General features: G+C 37.3%; 1 pseudogene; it reads left to right on the top strand.

Annotated features, from left to right (window-relative positions):
- Positions 1 to 309: 309 nt before the first annotated feature.
- LOC123927803 lies at positions 310 to 423 on the top strand (annotated as a pseudogene).
- Positions 424 to 16758: the final 16335 nt, after the last annotated feature.

Below are 16758 nucleotides of genomic sequence, written 5' to 3'. Positions count from 1 at the left end.
GTGTTTATACTTGATGTCCCAGTTTGTCCCAGTGGGTGACTACCTCCTATAACCGCACCCTTCTCTGTTTGGGTTGCAGAATAATATTAACTTGTTTGAAACGTCCTGCTCTTAGACTGTTAAGGGATATGGGACGTTTCCTCTGGCATTCTGTGCTGGACACTGGCGCAGAGGGCTTGAGAAGCCTTTGCATTTATATAGATTTCTGCAGCCCCTTTTCTTCTGTATGTCACTATTCATTCCTAAGCGTATTCATCTACATTTTGTTAATTGTGATTTAAAATTCCATCTTAAAAGATGTACATCTCTAGCTTTGCGCAGTGGCAGTATCGTAGCCAATGAGGTTTATCCGAGGCGCGATTATTGCTAATTGAAAAGATGTACATCTCTACTACAGTAATTTTGAAGGGAAGCTGTTATTTCATTGGGTTGTCACTCTTTCCAGAAATCAAACCCTCGCTGTCACATATAAATCGATTGCTTGATATACATGCAATATCCTGTTGGTGTCATGCACTCTTTTCTTTAATCTGACTGACATGGCACATAATAAAATGCTCACTTCAATATATGTCGGTTGCATTTTGCCTAATTCTGGGCTTAGTTTAATATTAGTCATGAATATTTCCTCCAACTAGACGGGAATTTGAATCTATAGAAGGCACAGTTTATGTTCATGCTAAAGCACAAGCTTCAACCTTATTTTTTATTGCGGACTCCGTTTGTGATGAATTAAGTCATCTCAAGGAAAGACCTGAAAGCAACAGGGACCAGAACTGTTATCTTTATCCATGAGTCAGTTACAGGGCGAGGAGGTGAAATTCAGCTGCTGTGCTTTAGTTTCCCTGAGCCTCAGAGCCGAGAGTTGGAGGGAGCTGCTCGGTGGGAGGGAAATAACAACAGATGAAACCATATTATATCTCTGGACTCCTTTTAGGCTAAGAAACCACAGTAGACTCTAATGCCAAGATAACGTTATGTTTATTTTATATTCTTTTCTATCATAAGTAGGGACAAGTCCATCATCATTTCTTACTGTATTTTACGTATCAAATTTAATTAATGAACAAAGAAAAGTCAATACAGTGATACGTATGTGAGTGTGTGCATCAATGTACACGTGCCCACGCCCAAAACATGTAAACACGCACATTTGTGTAAGCAGATGCAGCGGTGCCGATGGGATTTTATCAATTTAGTTTCTAATAACTTGAGAAAATTTTCTTCCCGGATTAAAATAATTGTAAAATATTTTGAAATTTTACTTGACCCTCTTCAATTTATCAAGAAAAACAATTCATGCTCCTTTCCTCTGTTACCTTCTATTTCATAAATGTGTATCACGTGTTAACAGCTATAATAGTGGATTAATATTCCTAATTTTTTTTTTGCATCTTCTGTCTCAAGATGGCAATGCCATATTTAATATGAGAATCCAAAGGTCAGTAGGCTTGTATATGGGGCTGTGATATTACTATGTAGGGAGAGTTTTTAAACAGAAAGCTACCTAAATAGAAAGCTATCCAGTAAAAAATCCCATTATAAAGTGACTTTCTATCATAAGGATTTAAAAATCTTACAGAGCAAAACATGTTCTTTATGAGCATCATAATGTACATTAAGTGTTTCTTTGCAAATAACAAAGAGAGGTTTCAAAGAGTGCTGCCCACCTCCTCTAAAATTAGAACGGATTTTTTTGTGTTTGTGTCACTCTATCTAGTGTTTGTATGGATATATGTATGAATCTGTCTTGCTTCTGGACACCTCTCCTCTCCTTAGCAGTTTTGCTGTTGTATATTTTTTTGTGTGGCTCTATGAGATATTTTGTTTCATAGTCTATCTTGGAAACAAAAATTTACACCATTTCTACAAAGAAAGAGAGCACACATTGTACGATGGGCAGTGTGGACTCCCAATGGATGGAGACAATAGATAAAATGAACTACTGACTAAAACAGATTAGATGCCAAACTCAGTTAGTCCTTGCCTAATTCTATAAAAGTATGTCAGTTAGGGACTTACTTGACCTAAGGAAAAAGCAAATCTCTAAACAATATCCGAGCTGATTACTTATTCAAACTGATTATGCTGCCGCCACTGCTCTGTTGAAACAAAATACAGTCATGTAAATTTAGCCCATTCCCTTGGCCAGCCTGCATAGAGAAACTGCCATTACAAGGTATTTTATTCAATGACACCGGCAACATAGAGCAGATTAATTACAAAACAGAACAGTGAAACAGAAATTATATCCTAGTTACAGCCATTTTCTGTAAGAATTTTGCATTGTCCTCATTGAGCGCTTCTGCTATGCTTGAAGAGTTTCATGACATGATTGTTCTGAAAATCTTAGGATCATCTACAGCCATTAGCTTAATACCGTGAGTTTTATTAGATAATTACTTCTGTCACCTAAGTGCTAGAAGATGGGACAGAACTAAAAAGTCAAATATTGGGGAGACAATGCAAAACTGATACCCAGGAGTCTGAGTAACCAGGTCCCGGTGCAAGAAACATTGACCCCGTATGCTGGAATCCCTGCTCTCTGGGTAGATGCTATCATGCTCAAATCAGACGATCCAAAGGGGAGGAGAGCCAAGTTTAGAATTGGAAATGGTCCTTCACAGAATGATGCTGGGTCAAGTACGGCATGCTTACTAACGTGAGTATGGAGTATAATATAGCAACTTGTATTTTGAAAAGCCGGGCACCGTCTCAGGTAAGCCTATTGTTCCCCAAAGGCCGTTCGCAGTTACTGTTAACACACTTCCCGGCTTTCACCAGAGCCTTCAGGAGCTGTGACAGTGCTTGCAAATGGGATGCTCACGACCAGTCTGTCTGCTTCTCAAGCATGTCAGGAAAGCCGGACACTATTAATAATACTAATGGAGAGATTATCTTTAGCTCTGTTTTTTTTCTCCTTTGAAAATAAAAGTGGGAGGTTTGTTTTAACACCCTGCCCTTTTCATAAAGGTTGTGGGAAGCAATTGAACCTCTCCGCAGAAGCCTTCCTTTTCAAGTTTCCGCTTAATTAAAACACTGCATTTACTTTGTTATGAGTGAACTCTTCATGAGGCTATTTTGGAGCGATAAAACACAATGGTAATAAAATTAGCAGTAACCCTTTGTCAGAAGAAGAGCATATTTGTTCGACTGTATGGACAAAGGGACAATTATATACTTTTAAATGACCCATTAAAGAGGCAACGCTGTGCCCGGGATTCCTTATTACAAACGTCTCTTCGGCCGGGATACCATAAAGTCTGTACAATAGCCAATTAGATAGAATTAATGCACAAATTTCTGCAGAAAAATATGTAAGCAAAATACTTAAAACCATTCAGGAGTGGGCAAAATCAAGTTGCTAAGACAAAATAAATAACCCGGTGCTTTGCTACACCGCTGTGGACCTCTGCTAAGCTGATAGGCTGTGCTCAACATAAACATGTTGAGTCCATGACAGAGAAGACACTACTCAAAAACGAAGGTCCTTTTAAAAACGCATTCCCCAAGTGCTCTATCCCAATTTCAATTAAGTCTTGAAGATGGAAATATTTTTCATATTTTCATGAAACCGGGCATTACACAGAATACATATTTCAAGAATTTCATACTTTTTTGGCAGACCCACCTCCCCGAGCCCTTACAATAAAGCTCACGATCCCCACTGCACAAGAGCCATTTCATGCTCTTTCTCTCCTTTATTCTTTTTAAAGCTAAAAGTTAAAACAAATCATTTTATAAGACCAAAGTAGGAAGGTCAAATTGTTTTCCTTTATCTGGAATGGTTACTGAACCCTGGTGTTTGTCTTCTACCCACGTTGGCATTCTGCCTGCCTTTCTCTTTTGTCATGGATTTTCAGCTATAAAGTGTGTTCGTCTTTAAAACTAAGCCTCCCTGTGTCATATGTGCAACCCTGCTCCATACAACCCAACACAACTTATCACACACTGACAGCTAATATTTAAAAGAGAACACACACGTATTTTGAGGTTTGATAACTGCTATCAATCTCGATAATGGGTATCCAATCCAAAATTGTGACAGATATCTAGTGGATTGAGCATCTACCATGAGCAGCTAATGCTGAAGTAAATGAATCAGTGAGGCAGCTACTTCACACCTATAATTAAAAACAAAACAAATAAATGCCACACAAATAAGGAAGCCAGAGAAATCTATGTCAGAGCTGCAAAATGCACCAAAGGGTGAAACGTACGGACACCGCTTTCTGATTTAGCTTTCTTGTCCTTTGATTTGCTTAAAATAGAATAGTGTGAGTTTTTTCTAAAGATTTTTTTTTTTAATGGTTAAAATTTCAGGATTTCCAGTTCAATTTGTCATTGCACCTTGTTTTCACAGGAACTGCCAGCAGAGATATAGTGGGCCCTGAAACAGCATGACTTTGATGCTTAGAAAATGCTCTCTTTTAACAAAGTAAATCAAGGTACAGTGACCTCCAAAAGCCAAATTGCAGAACAGAGCATAATGGGTAATGGTATGTAAATTGCCATGCATGCAATTGGGATGTCATTACAGCCAGACCAAATGGTGGTAGCTAATGACCTCGACATTTGATTTCTAGGTGCATTTTATTTTATTTTTTCCTGATTTGAAAATATATCTGTCCGAGACAGTAGCTTTAGCACACTGATGAGCCTGAATAAAGAGTGCGAATTTCTCTACAGTGACTATTGTGCCTTAAATCAACCGAATTTGAAGACAGTAGCTGAGTAGCCCTCAAATCACCCTCATGGATATATGTAATTTGTATGATATTAATCCTCATTTTCAACTTGAAAATAAATTTCCTTATAAAATTGTCCTCCTAAGGAAAATATGAGGCACAAATATTTGGTTTTGGCCTTGAAATTATTTAGGCACAGAAAAGAGAAATGGGTATACGAATAAATATGCGTGTTCTGGTCTCAGAATGTCCATCCCGCATTTAGTAGTAAATTATTTGGGGATTGAAAGGACTGTACTGTGTATCCTTAATAGCCATTTGTTCTAGGAAGTTCAGTTATTGAATATTATGGCATCATTACTGTACTGCAAATGAGTTTCACTGTACAGCTGGTACGTTTTTGTTGAGGTGAAAATAAAATGAAAATGTTTCACTATGAAGTCTTCCCATAACTCTAGTTAGGATTTTAAAAATAAATCATAACAAGAGCTCCAAGAAAATATTTATTGCTCTTTCCAAGCATTAGGAGAAATGCTTGCTCTGGACCTGTCATTCAGAGCAAATAAAGATACTGCTGTTCAGACATTGCTAGAAGAATCACTAAAGCATTGTTGAGAATAACAGACCTGAAGAAAAGATCCAATTGTCTCTTAATTTATTAGCAATTTAAAGTATTTAGAACTGACTGATATAAGGACGCACGAAGTAATTTTTATTGTGCTGAATTCTAGGGATGTTCAAAATAGTTTTAAATTACTGTTTTATTGAGTTACATGATTTCTTAAATAATCAAATTACTTAGGTCATAGTGGACCACCTCTCCAAAAATGACATTGTGATTCGTGTTGATTACTCAAAAATCTGTGTTTTCGTGTTTCTGCCATATAAGTACTTTTTCAGAAATCGAGGTCCTAGAGGAAATATCTATGCATACATGTATAGATACACACAAACACACACACCCACACACACATTCTCTCTCTCTCTCTCTCTCTCTCCATTTTAAGTATTCTTGCTTTTATTTTATTGCAGGTAATCAAATTGCTTACGAGGTCAACAAAAATACTACTAAGGGTTTTTTTTTTTCCCTTATTAAATTGTCATTGGAGCAAAATGTTACTTTCTTTTTTAATAATTGCAATCCATAGGTAAAATTTTATAGGTGGCAAGAATGTCCATATTCTATACTGACTTCTATGTCTCATGTATGCTCACTTGGATTTATTTTATATCCCATTATTGGTTTAGTTCAAGACAAAATAAATTAAACAATGAATAGACTACAGATATTTCCCATGGGGTAAGGGCACTTGATTTTATTTTCCCCTCTTCCTACATAATATTGCAATAAGTGTCTTTTGAAACTTATGGCAAGCAGTCCATGTTACTGCTCTTTCTTTTATTCCCAAATACAGCATATGCATAGGTAGTGTTGGACATGAAGACTTTTTCATTAAACATGTTTGCACATTAAAATTACTTGGGTAAAATTTTAAACACATTTTGGTTAACATAACCCATGTGTATTTCTGCAGCACAGATAATCCCCCTTCACACTTTCTGGGAAAGACTGTAACAAAGCAGCAGCAATACGAACCAGAGAACAATTCTGCTTGATTTTCCTTTGCAGTCATTTTATCAGGGACCAGAAATATTCCGCAGTGGTGCCCAGATGAAGGCTGCATGCATTCCTGAGCATTGCATTGTAGAAGAAAATGAAAAACCTAATAGCATTTTGACGTATTCCAGTTAGGTTTTCCATTAAGAGAAAAAGGTGATATGTTCACACCATTTGTCAGGAAAAGAAGAAATGAAGAAAATGTTGACAATTTCATTACACTCTGGTTATGGGGTGATCTGAACTTACCTATTACAAGATAAAAAAAAAAACTATTCCAGATATTATTAGTCGAAAACATTATTGTTTATAGTTACTTTAACATGTGCCACAACTATAGAGTTGATATAACTGTATATGCTCAGATTTAAAAGGAGATATTTTATATCATTTACAACCTTGCTTAAAAATTTGTATCCTTCTGAATGCCAGAGCGGCACACCAAGTCACGCGTTGCCGGACATCTTGCTGATAAATCCAGCCCTGAAAAGAGGATGTACAGATACTATAAAAACGCTTCTAAGTATATCATTCTTTTCTTGACCTATGTATTTATTCAGAAGATATTTTCCCCATTTCTCATATTTTTTTGCTTGTATTATTGACTATAGGACTCCCGGATTTTCTGCTGAGGATATTTCCCTAGGGAGAACAGGTACTGTCCATTTAAAATCAAAGTTAAAAAACTGAACATTTTTCTAGGGTGCCAGAGAGACAAGTGTGCATTCAATCTGTTCAACTAGAAATTGAGGATTACATACAAAGATTTAGCTTTATTTAGACTTCCTTGATTGATTACCATTAGCTGAACCATTAAGGCATTTCACAGGACAGCACCTTTGTTGCATATATGCTAAAGTATATTTACTAAAATATTATTTAGTTCTGTGGTTTTGGAAAGAAAATTGATTTAAAAGGTCTCAGGTGTAGATTTTAAAATACAAGAAGCATAAAGCTGCGTAAACATAAGAACTTTTTACCTCATTTTTAGTAAATTGGCTAAGTGCTTTTACCTGAGGATAGCCAAGCATATTAATCACCTCTCTCTCTCTCACACACACGCACATACACAAATGTCTAACAAGTATTGTGGCATACGTGTACGAGGCCTGGAGCTCTGACTGGTGCAGAGAGCACAGAATGGTCTAGATGTATGACAACAAGCAAGGAAAGGCTGCTGGGTAGCCAGGAAAGAGCAGGGATGAAAAGAGGCATCAGAGAATGAAGCCTGACAGGAAACTCAGGTGACACTGAGCTAACCTCCCTATCAGAATGGACTGTTGTATTCACTAGCACCAATATTATCTTCTTTTCATCACATTCGTGTCGCAAATCATGTTCGCGTGTTTACATTGTATTGGCTACTCATGTGCTAAGGGCAATTATCAGACTCCACGGATTTCCTGTCAAGAGGGGAACTCGGAAGGCCACCTGGTTCATTCGTAGCGTTGAGGTGGGCTTCATGGGCCCCAGTCCGAAACCAAGTTCTCTGTGCCCGAAGAGGATGTTCTGAAATAAACCATGTCTTGTTTTCTGACCAGTTGTGGAATGAGTTTTAAAATATTAACTTTGTCCCAAAGTAAGACATCATTGTTTCAAGTTAGCATCAATTAACAGCATTATATCATACCAGATTAAAAATATATTAGCTACATAGAAAGTAGGAAGTTCAAATTTTTGAGACTGTTACAGGAATAATATGCACCCTATAGGCAAGATCAATCCCTTGCTCCCATCATAAGGGTGGTAAATGTTGATGCATGTCTTGTCTTCCAGTTAAGCTGACCAGATTTCTGATCCTGGCCAGTACATTTCATTTCCTCCCATGGTACCATCTAGATTCCAATTTGTGAAACTGTAAAGCTTAGAAAAATTACTTTTTTCTAATAAACAATTATAATGAAGCATCTATCTTGAACATCCGTCTCTTAAACGTCTATCTCTTAAAGCATCTATCTCTTAAACGTCTTCAATTAATGTCTGTGACATTCTTTTTTGTTTTTTGTTTTTACCTCTCTTTTTGTCCAAGTGAGTTTGTGTGAGAGTCAAGTGAAGCAATTAGAAGAAAACAAAAAAAGGAGGAGAGGAGGCAAATGAAAGGAAGTTGGCATAAAGAAAGTCAAAGGGCAAATATTTATCACACCTTAGCATCATTGAGGTGGTGGGAGACAGAATCAGGCTCCATGACCTGACTTGAGGATTTTAATGTGCCCCTTTTTCCAAAACCTTCAGCTAAAGGAACTAAAATATTGCATAGTCGGGACAAAATCCCATCATTGTGACAACCTCTCCAATGTTCTTTCCTGGTTTCTTGGCTGGATTTTTGGGGCCTTTTTATTTCAAAAGTTAGCTTGTGGGAGTCTCAATCGTTAATTCGAACATCTGTTTAATTTACAGCACTTTTAGTTGAACTTGCTATGGTGCAAAGCTGCACTTGAACAAAGAGCCTTGGAAATAATTGTTAAATCCCGTGCTATTGCAAAAAGCTTGCTTTCAGACTATTCTAACTCTTGAAGCAAAGAAAGCAGTGAGAAAAAGCGAATCAAAGAGATTTCTCACAATTTGTGATTTTTTTTTTTTTTTTTTAGAAAATAGATTTATCATTGTTCTGCTCTCAAACAGAGAGTCAGGGAAACAGAAGGAAAGAGATAGATACAGAGAAATGACACGTCTTAGAAATCCTTTCTGCAGAGAGAAATAAACAGCTAGTTCAAATAAACTAACTCCACTTTTGAGAATAAAATATGAGATCTAAACGTGGTCCATGACATTACCAAGGATGTGTCATGGCACATGGATAGTCTTCAGAGCTTTCTAGCTTCTGGCCTTTGTCCCATCCATGGACAAAGCGAAAGTGAATTAAAAACCCAAGAGTCACAAAGGCAGGAAAAACTCCCCCCTCCCCTTTACTGTATCACTCTGTGGGTAGTCCAGCACATCTGCTTTGGGAGGTGTGGCCGCAGGGCAGACGGAAGTCCCAGACAAGACACAGCAATGGTCCCCATGATACCCTCCCTCATATCAATGCGGAGACAAGCGCATTTCACACAAACTGGCAAAGTGATCTGTGACAATCATCATTAAGGAGAACTGGTATTTGTGGAGCATTCTGAAGTGTGTATGAAGGGTTTTTCTTAAACAGTAATTTTTTTTTCTCTGAAAAAAAGTCAATATTACTATCATTATTTTGCAGATGACCATACGAGTGTAAAGAACTTAATTGAACCCAAGTCCAAATTCCAAACTTTTCCCATCACATTGCCTGGATACCCAGTTGTTCTTCTGAACACCTGTCATCGTGTGTACCAAATTCTAGGAAAGCTGATGCCCTGTTTCTACGATTGATGAGAGGTAGTGTAGTTCATGGAAAATTATCTTAAATGAATAGTACTTACTCAAACAGAATATTCCAGATTCTCAGCATAAAAAATTTTGTGGAGAACCACATTGAAAGGCAATTGTAAGAAAGAGAGAATAATTTGTTGTATTTCTCTCTTGTGGCAGACTGTTCTTCCCCATAAGGTGCAAGCATCAGAATTTACATAGTCAATGTCTTTTGAGCCCTGGCTGATTTAAATATTTTTCTTTAGCAATATCTCAAGGGCTATTTAACTCCAGATTGCTTGTTTAAAAGACAACAAAGATTTACTGAAAATGCTCTATCTAAATAACATCACTAAAAAACTTTCTTCATGGTTAAATCAAATGTAAGTGGGGCAACTGGGTGACTCAGTTCTCCCTTTACTTCAGGTCCTGATCCTGGGGTCCTGAGCAAGCCCCTGGGATCAAGCTCCTTCTCCCTGTAACCCTCCACCCCCTCAAGCTCTCTCTCGCTATCTCTCTCTCTCTCTCAAATGAGTAAATAAAATCTTCAAAAAATTAAGTAAATACATCAAACATAATACAGTTGTAACCAGCACTAGGTAATATAAAATTTAACCTCCAGCTCCTTCTCACTTAGTAACTAGTGAAAACTCTAGCTAGAAATGGGCACAGGAGATGTCTCTGTGTGGTCCTCTTTAAATTATTATTTTTTTTAATTAAAGTTTTCTGGATCACCATCAGTCAAAAAAAAATCTTGTAAAGTCATGAAAGAGAAGCAGTGGCCACAGCAGAAATTTTCCAAAGAAGGCAATAGCTGGTATATACCAGCAAGGGAGATAATAAGCCCAAAAACTATACTACTATTTGCCACTGACTGTCACATCATTCCACGGTGGTGACAGGTAGACACATAAGGCACGGTCCTTGATTGTCTTGCATAATCTGCAAAGTACAAGATATAAAAATATAAATGATGTAAATATAGATATAAATATTGATATTAGATATAAGCATATATACAAAGAGTACATGAGGCTCTTGAGGTTTTCACTAATCTGCGTAATACGTTCCCATGCATCACAGGTAAAGAGGACATAAATCCAGTTTATGGGGATTATTCTACTGCCCCATTAGTTAATGGCTTCTTTTTTTCCTCAAAGGCGTCATAGATCAGATAAAATAATAGATACACACTCTGTTCATGGGAATTGTTGAAAATAAGCACATGGAACTTAAAGAGCTGTTTATCAACTGTATTGTGAAAAACTTTTGCAATACAAAAGCATCAGGAGTTGTGCAGATATTTGGTGAGTCAAGTCAGGATAGAAAGTCTAAACGAAAGTTTAGTTTGCACGTGGAATAAAGCAGATCATCTGTGCTAGAGTTCCTTGGGTGTCTAAATATAATAGACAACTAATCACAGGGAGAAGCTTCATGTTGTGATCCTGTGCAGGGATTTTTAAGGCAAGAAGGTGAATCTAGTACTATAACTTTGTGTGAAGTTGGAAATTGTTTGACTAAATCAGTAGTTACTGGATGCATTTGTCCAGTTAATGATTAGAACATGAAAGACAATCATGTGGGTCCATGAGTAGAATCAGCGATTCACTCATTTGCAAGTATACTTCACTGAGCGAGCAGAAAACAGACCTTTCAGAGACACATACATATTTGGAAATATAAATAATAAATCACTTCCAACAGCTAAATTGAGTTTCACACACCCTTGCAGAGTGTCAGCCTGGCTATTGAGATTTATAACAGTTGTCTATTTGCATAACCTGCCCCAATGTGCATCTGACGCAAAATCAGGAATCTCAATACCAAGAAATGAGTCTCTCATCCCATAAGGACAGATTACCAGTTATGTTCTGAGGTAAATGAAAGGTTGAACTGAGGCACAGGTCACCTAAAAGAAGATCATCTGGATAAAGATAAAATAAAATTTGAATGTAGCCCATACATCTATGTTCTCCAAAACATCTACCCACTAAAAATAGCATCTAAGTCTCTATCTACAAGTATTTGCTTAGTTATTTCTGGGAGTTCTCAAAATCTCTTTGCGGTCAACATTTCAGTTGCTGTGTTCTTCCTCTTCTGTTCTGTCTGCATAGTCCATGAACAAAGCCACGTGCAGAGCCCCAGATGATGCCACTGTACATCTTGGGGTCATCTGTGTATCAACCTAGTTGTTATATAACATACCTCATTATTTATTTTATTTTAAACATATAATGTATTATTTGTTTCAGGGGTACAGGCCTGTGAATCATCAGTCTTACACAATTCACAGCACTCACCATAGCACATACCATCCCCAATGTCCATCCCCCAGCCACCCTATCCCTCCCACCGTTCTCCCCTCCAGCTACCCTCAGTTTGGTTCCTGAGATTGTCTCCCTCATTTTATTGTGTTTTGGGATTTTTTTTTTAAGGTTATTCATTTACTTTTGCAAGAGAGAGAGAAAGATTGTGCACACGAGCAGGGGGAGGGGCAGAGGAAGAAGCAGACTCCCCAGTGAGCAGGGAGCTTGATGCGGGACTCCATCCCACAACGCTGGGATCATGACATGAGCCGAAGGCAGTGACTCAACCTACGGAGCCACCCAGGCACCCTATTGTGTTTTGTTTTATTGCACTTGACAGGTAGTGTGTTTTTTTACAAAACTGAAGATCTGTAGCAACCTAGTGCTGAACAAGTCTATCACTGCCCTTTTCCCAACAGCATTGCTCATTTCATGCCTCGCTATTACATTTTGGTAACATTTTACATTCTTGTAAAATTCAAATTTTTTCATTACTATTATATTTGTTATGGTTTTCATTCGTATTATATTTGTCTGTGATCAGTGGTCTTTGATGTTACTATTGTTCATTGTTTTGGGGCACCGCCAGCTGCACCCAAATAGGACAGCGAACTTAGTAAATGTTGTGTGTGTGTCACTGTTCCACTGGCTAGTCTCCCATCTCTCGCGCTCCTCAAGCCTCCCTGTTCCATGAGACACAATAAAATTGGGCCAATTAATAATCCCAGGACAGCCACTAAGTGTTTCAATGAAAGGAAGAGTCACTAGTCTTTCCCTTTAAATCAAAAGCTGGAAATGATTGAAATGAAGGAGGAAAGTATGTCCAAAGCTGAGACAGGCTGGAAGATAGGCCTCTTGTGCTGAACAGTTGGCCAAGTTGTGAATGCAAGGAAAAGGTCTTGAAGGAGATTAATAGGAGTATTACTCCAGTGAACACACAAGTGATAAGAAAGCAAAAGGGCCTTATTGTCGATATGGACAAAGTCTGAGTGGTCTGGATGGAAGATCAAACCAGCAGTCTCTGGATGAGCAGACCAAAGTCTCATCCAGAGCAGGGCCCTGACTCTCCTCAATTCTATGCAGGTGGAGAGAGGTGAGGAAGTTGCAGAAGAAAATTTGAAACTGGCGGAGGCTGGTTCATGAAGTTCAAGAAAAGAAGTTGTCTCCATAACATCAGGGTGCAAGGGGAAACAGCAAGTTCTCCAGAAGATCCAGCTAAAGTAATTAATGAGGGTGGCTACTCTAAACAATAGTTTTTTGTTTTGTTTTGTTGTGTTGTGTTGTGTTTTGTTTCAGAATAGATTTTCAATGTAACTACTACTACTTACTACTTGTAAGATAAGAAGTAGAACTTTCTCTAAATTGCTCTCTGATGGATTCCTTTTGAAAGGGTCAGTTTTACTAAATAATCACGACTTTTAGTTAGTTCCAAACAACAGAAAATGGAATCAAAACTGCTGAACCTATTTTCATTATACTATTGTTTTTTAATTTATTTATTTGACAGACAGAGATTACAAGTAGGCAGAGAGGCAGGCATAGAGAGAGGAGGAAGCAGGCTCCCCACTCAGCAGAGAGCCCGATGTGTGGCTCGATCCCAGGACCCCAGGATCATGACCTGAGCCGAAGGCAGAGGCTTTAACCCACTGAGTCACCCAGGCGCCCCTTCATTACACTTTTTATATACAGAGACATATGGGTTAGAAGCTCTCCATGGTTACTTTTATATTAAATTATTAACAGAAAAGATGACAATGTAAGTGTAACAACAATGAAACTGAAAATAGAAGTATTGGAATAGCACATTGGCACATATCATGTTGAGTAATAAAAAGTCCATAGACACTAAAACATAATAATAGTAATGCTTAGGTTAAGAGTTAGCTTAATTACATGTCAGTTGTTAACACCACAGAAGTATCAGCCGATGTATTTTTCATCTGTTGGTCTCCTGATTTTTCATATTTGCTTCCAGGATATTTTTTAATTTATGTATAATGGTCACATTATTAAATATGGACATTGGGAAAAGGCTTTGGGTTAGCAAAACAGAAACATAATCTGAAGCTAGGAGTTAGGTAGCCATATTGGATTCTCACTATTGTGAGCCTGGCATGATTTTTATGACATTTGCTTTCCCCTGAGGAGTTAAAATGTCTGAGGAGGAGATGCCATGTAATGTTTTGTGACAATAGCATTCCTTGGGTCGTATTGGGCATAATGCCTTATATTTCAGATATGGAAATCTTTCCATCTAAAGAAATTGAGAGCATTGTACAGAAAGGCATGAAAGCAAGATTTCATCAACACAAACACCTCTGCACAGAATCTACAATTAAAAGAATTACAGAGCACACATTTCCATCCTACAAATGCTTCTATGCACATATTCTGAGATTTTTTTTTTAACTAAATAAGACTTTTTGGAGGTACCTAAAATAACGTTAAGGAAATTTCCATATCTCTGGATTTATACCATGCTGAAGACATCTTTAGCACCTATATTCACTGTCCATAATTGTGTATTTTTGTATCCATGGAAGTAAATGTTAGTGCATTGCATTTCGAAAAGAAAAATGTGATAGAACGGAGAACACAATGCAATTTTATGGTTGCTGATACTAATAATATAATTAAAGAAAATTCTTGGGTTAGATCATCCCTGCCTAGATTACTTAGAAAATGTATCACACTTGACTGGACAAGGGCTTAGGGTATCTGAAAATGTTTCTCATACTCAATGTTTGAGTTCCCCACTGAATGAATATCAAGTATTGCACATGCTTTTATTATCTAGAATGCCTTAGAGATTTTCTCTAATATATTTTGTCAAATTATTATGGCAAATTTCTGATGTGATTTGTAAGCTTATTTATCACATTTTCCTATTTGAAGGAAATATTTGTAAGAGCTATTATATGGTTTATGATGGCTTCTAAAAGAGACAGAATGAGATTTTTTTTTCCTTTGGGTATCGATTAATTTACATTTTTAAAAAAATATTTATGTATTGGGGGCACCTGGGTGGCTCAGTGGGTTAAGCCTCTGCCTTCGGCTCAGGTCATGGTCCCAGGGTCCTGGGATCGAGCCCCGTATCAGGCTCTTAGAGAGCCTGCTCCCCCAACCCTCTCTCTGTCTGCCTCTCTGCCTACTTGTGATCTTTCTCTGTCAAATAAATAAATAAAATCTTTAAAACAATAAAATTAAAAATTAAAAATATATATGTATGTAGGTAGGCAGGTAGGTAGGTATTTGGGGGGAAAGTGTACCTGAGAATGTATGAGAGGGGAAAATAAGCAAGTGGTATCCGCTTCTCATTGCAGCATGAAGTCTTATTTGTTTTAAATGAAAAGAGGAGTTTGAATGTGCAAAATTATCTGCGAGAATGTTGCTCAGCCAAGGCAGTGATATTCTGGGGCCCAAGAGACTGAAGTCTTTTCTCAACAGACAAGTACCCCCATCCCTGTTTCTGTGCTTTTGGGGTGACCAAGCCATATAAGGTTCTATGGGAACTGAAGAAGTTCATTTATACCTACAAGCAGGGGTTTTCTGAGGGACATTGAATTTGGCCACTGGAAGGAAGACTGTGGTCAGGCAACCAAGAAAACGCTCCTGAGGTTCGTTTTTGGGGAACTTATTGGTCCTAGCACTCCATTCATTTTTCTAGTTGTAAGCATTTGTTTCACAAACAAGCTCTCTGTGTGGCCTATCTGAATTCTAAATTAAAAGTTATTTGTTTTAATATTACAGCATACTTATGTCATAATATTTATCATTAAACTTGTGGTTCCATGTAGTCAGAGATCATTTCTAATTGCTTTACACCTGTCTATACAGTGACACGCCCATTTTGCTACATAGATGTCCCTCTTAGATGCTCAAAAAATTTTTTTTCTATATACTAATTGACTAAGTGGATGAATTACTGAATGAATGAATAAAATAGCCTCCTGTGTTTCCTCCACTTAACAAAATTGTAACAATCTTTCAAATGCTGACTAAAGTACCCTCTTTCCACTCCAATCCCAAATTAATTAATCAATTCAAAAGACTTTACCATGTAACAGTGGCAAAGGTACTAGGTAATGTACACTAGACTCATTTATATCACTTATATTTTTGTAGTCATTATTTATTATTTTCTATTATTAATTATTTCTTATATATGGTTTATATCTGTACATAAATTATTAAATGCTGGAATATGTAGTCCGAATCTTATAAGAAACCAGATATTTATATGTTGACTATCTTGTTATCTAATGAAGAAAATTTTCCCAATAGCTTAGCTTAGCTTTTTCTCATCATTTCCTATGAATTACCATATCCCCATTGCACTGGGTGGGGTCCTTCCTTTTTGGTCGCATATCCTTTTGTGTATGAACATTTCCATATGTGGAAAGGGGTGTGGCTAAGAAATTTGGGACTAAGAAAGAAAAGATACATGTACAACCAGTATTTTGCTCTATTTTATTTGCTCTATTTTATTTTGCTCTATTTTATTGACAGCAAATCAGAGTCAGAGTGTCAGATAGAAAATCAAGTGTGTTTTTTTATATCAAAAGCATGCTTATTCTATGAAATGTTGCTTTTCTAACAGAGAATCTAATCTCACAAATTTCTGTATTTTTTATCTCATTAATCAAGGCAGCTATCTTCATTTAGACAAATTACTACTATCTCTACAAAGAGCAATCAGTTGGCACAATTCCAAGAAAATCTCTTTCATTAGTTGTTGTGTGTGAGTAACAACCATTTCACCTCCCCCTACAGGAACCTGCCCCTGCATAGAGGACAGCATGAGAGGTATCCAAGATGGAAT

The sequence above is a fragment of the Meles meles genome, chromosome 1, assembly GCF_922984935.1.
Source record: "Meles meles chromosome 1, mMelMel3.1 paternal haplotype, whole genome shotgun sequence".
NCBI lineage: Eukaryota > Metazoa > Chordata > Mammalia > Carnivora > Mustelidae > Meles > Meles meles.
The sequence above is the reverse complement of the archived record's forward strand: the minus strand, read 5'-3'. Positions and strand labels throughout refer to the sequence as shown.